The 3,128-nt window shown below is 45.8% G+C and overlaps 1 pseudogene; it reads right to left on the bottom strand.

Moving 5' to 3' along the window:
• Window positions 1–1,708: 1,708 nt before the first annotated feature.
• Window positions 1,709–2,272, bottom strand: LOC122743877 (annotated as a pseudogene).
• Between the last annotated feature and the right edge of the window lie 856 nt (window positions 2,273–3,128).

Here is a 3,128-nt window from a genome sequence, read left to right as displayed (position 1 = left end):
TTAACTAACCCTCATTGCCCTGCAAAGAGAGAGAGAGAGAGAGAGAGAGAGAGAGAGAGAGAGAGAGAGAGAGAGAATGGGTCCATAGCCTTTGTCAAATTGCCAAAGGAGTCCATTGCACGTGCACTCTCTCTCTCTCTCTCTCTCTCATATACACACACACACACACACACACACACACACACACACACACAAAGAGGTTAAGAACCCTTGGTATAACAGATCTCCTACACAAAGCTATTCCCATGCATTAGTCCTCTTTCTATCACTAGGAAAGTAGTTCTGCTGCTAGATTTTTTGGCTGATGGGGGTCAATAAATGGAGAAAATCCTCCTGCCCTCTGTTATAAGCCAAGGGACAATGATACTCCTCATCTGGATTGCTTCAAAGAGTTGACTTTCCAACTGTTTATCTTTTTCTTTTTTTAATTTTTGCAGAGCAATGAGGGTTAAGTGACTTGCCGAGGGTCACTAGCTAGTAAGTATCAAGTGTCTGAGGTTGGATTTGAACTCAGGTCCTCCTGAATCCAGGGCTGGTGCTTTATCCACTGCACCACCTAGCTGCCCCTGTTTATCTTTTAAGGGTCATACAGGAGCATGGGCAGTCTTTGCCCAGTCAATCTAGGCTTCCATCAAGGAAATTTTTCAGCCTTAGCAAAGGGGACCCAGCTAGTTCAACACCTCATTAAGATATGTGATAAAAGTGCTTCTTTACTTTGTTTTTTGAACTTTGGTTTCTGTGACTGAGTGCTGAAGTTGGTGGAGAAGGGAGAAGAAATCAACTATTCAGAAATCAACTACAACATCCCCTCCTGTACATTCTTCTTTAGTTTAAAAAAAAAAATCTAAGGGCAGCTAGGTGGTGCAGTGGATAAAGCACTGGCTCTGGATTCAGGAGGACCTGAGTTCAAATCTGGCCTCAGACACTTGACACTTACAGCTGTGTGACCCTGGGCAAGTCACTTAACCCCAATTGCCCTGCAAACACACACACACACACACACACACACACACACACACACGCACGCACGCACAAAAAAAAAAAACCAAAAACAAAACAAAACAAAAAATCTATTCTCTCTTCCATGTCAGTCAGTCAAAAACATTTATTAGGGGCAGCTAGGTGGTGCAATGGATAGAGCACTGGCCCTGGAGTCAGGAGGACCTGAGTCCAAATCTGATCTCAGACACTTGACACTTACTAGCTGTGTAACCTTGGGCAAGTCACTGAACCCCAACTGCCTCACCAAAAAAAAAAAAAAACATTTATTAAATGCTTACTGTATTCCAGGCACTGTGCTAAACCATGAATATAAATGAGTAGACAACATACAAACCACTATGTACAAATAAGATAAATTGAAATAATCTCAGAGAACAGGCACGGGAAAAGTTCAGGCAGAAGGTAAAATGTTAGCTGATATTTGAAGGAAGCTAGAGAAGTCATCATATAGAGATAAGAAGGGAGAGAATTCCAGATACAGGGGGCAGTCCAAAGTAGGGGAAATGGAGTGTCTTGTCTGAGGAATAGCAAGTAAGCCAGTGTCACTGGATCTCAGAGTACTTGTGGGGAGAGAGAAGAGTAATATATAAGAAGTCACAAAGGCAGGAAGAGGCAAAAAAGGGGGAAGGGTTATTTTTTTTTTCAGAAGTCAAAGAGCTTTATTCCAATGCAGCAAACTTTGGGGAGCAGAGGTGGGGGCTGGCATTTAATCTTCCTCCTCGTCATTCCTTCTTGGCATTCTTCCTCTTGACCCTGCCTGCCCGGCCGCCTCCGTAGGGTGAGCGCAGGGAGAAGTCGATGTGCTTCTGGGAATCCAGTTGCACTATGAAGGAGGGGATGTTCACCACCAGCTTTCGGCCCCTGATGTGCCTCTGGCGGATCAGCCACGCGCGTGGTGGATGGGCTTGGCCAGGCCCAGTTTGAAGAACTGCGTCTGCAGGTGCCACTGCAGGAAGTCCTCGATCTTCAGGCCCAGGATGTAATCCAGCTTCATCTTGCCCTCGTCCAGGACGCCAATGCGCACCAGCCTCCGGAGCAGGGCATTGCCTTCGAACAGGCGCCGCGGGTCTTTCTCGTCCAGTGTCAGCCGCTCCCGCGCGGCCTTGCGGATCTTGGCCAGCGTGAACTAGACCCGCCACACCTCGCGCTTGTTGCGGAGCCCCTACTCGCTGATCAGCTTTAGCTCCTGGTCCAACCACGACTTCTCGAAGGGCCGCCGCCGCGGTGTCACTTATGACTTACGACACACCCACCTTCTGGCGACTGGCATCTTGGCCTAGCGGGGCGGTCTGGCTCGCACCTCCCGCACGTTTCAGAACCAACCGGAAAAAGTGGGGAGGGTTATATTTTATCCTAGAAGTGATAGGGAATCAGTGGAGTTTATTGAATGTAATCAGACTTGCAGTTTAGAAAGATCATTTTGACAGCTGAGTGGAGCACGGGCTGGAGTGGGGAGAGACTTGAGGTAGAGAACCCAACCAGAAGGCATGGCCAAGCATGAGATGATGAGAACCTGCACCAGGGTCGGGGCAGCATCAGAGGAGAGAAGAGGGCATATATGAGATGTTTTGAAGTAGAATCAACAGAAATAATGTGAGGCAACTGGTGGAGGAAGCTTGATGGAATGGGTATTTCTCTCTTTCTGTGGTAGGTTCTGCTCAGGTCAGGTTACTGGTGAAAGGAACAAGATGGATAAAGGAAGGAAGCCTGTTTTCTACAAAGTTCCCAACAGACAATAGGAAAACTGGGTCTTACTGGTTTTCTCACATCAGATCCTTTATCACTTAAGGCTTTTTAGGGACCTTTCATAAAAATAAGGAGTACCACCATCCTACTCTCTGGAACTTTTTCCATTGCCTGTTAACTCTCACCATTCTCTTCCTTGGAGGCCTTGCTTGCTAATTTGATGAACTAATGATTTCTAATAGACCATTACTTGCTAAGTAGTTCATGGTTTAACATTCATTTGTATATAATTGCATTTTAATAAAGAAGTGAATTAATCCAAAGGAAAGACATTATATAATGGCAGAAATTTCAGGCACTGTGATAGAACAGTAGAGAAGATATTTCTTACAGAGGGTTTGAGGTAGGGCTTTTGGGATAATGGAAAGAGTTCTATTTTG

Source organism: Dromiciops gliroides, chromosome 2 (assembly GCF_019393635.1).
Source record: "Dromiciops gliroides isolate mDroGli1 chromosome 2, mDroGli1.pri, whole genome shotgun sequence".
NCBI lineage: Eukaryota > Metazoa > Chordata > Mammalia > Microbiotheria > Microbiotheriidae > Dromiciops > Dromiciops gliroides.
The sequence above is the reverse complement of the archived record's forward strand: the minus strand, read 5'-3'. Positions and strand labels throughout refer to the sequence as shown.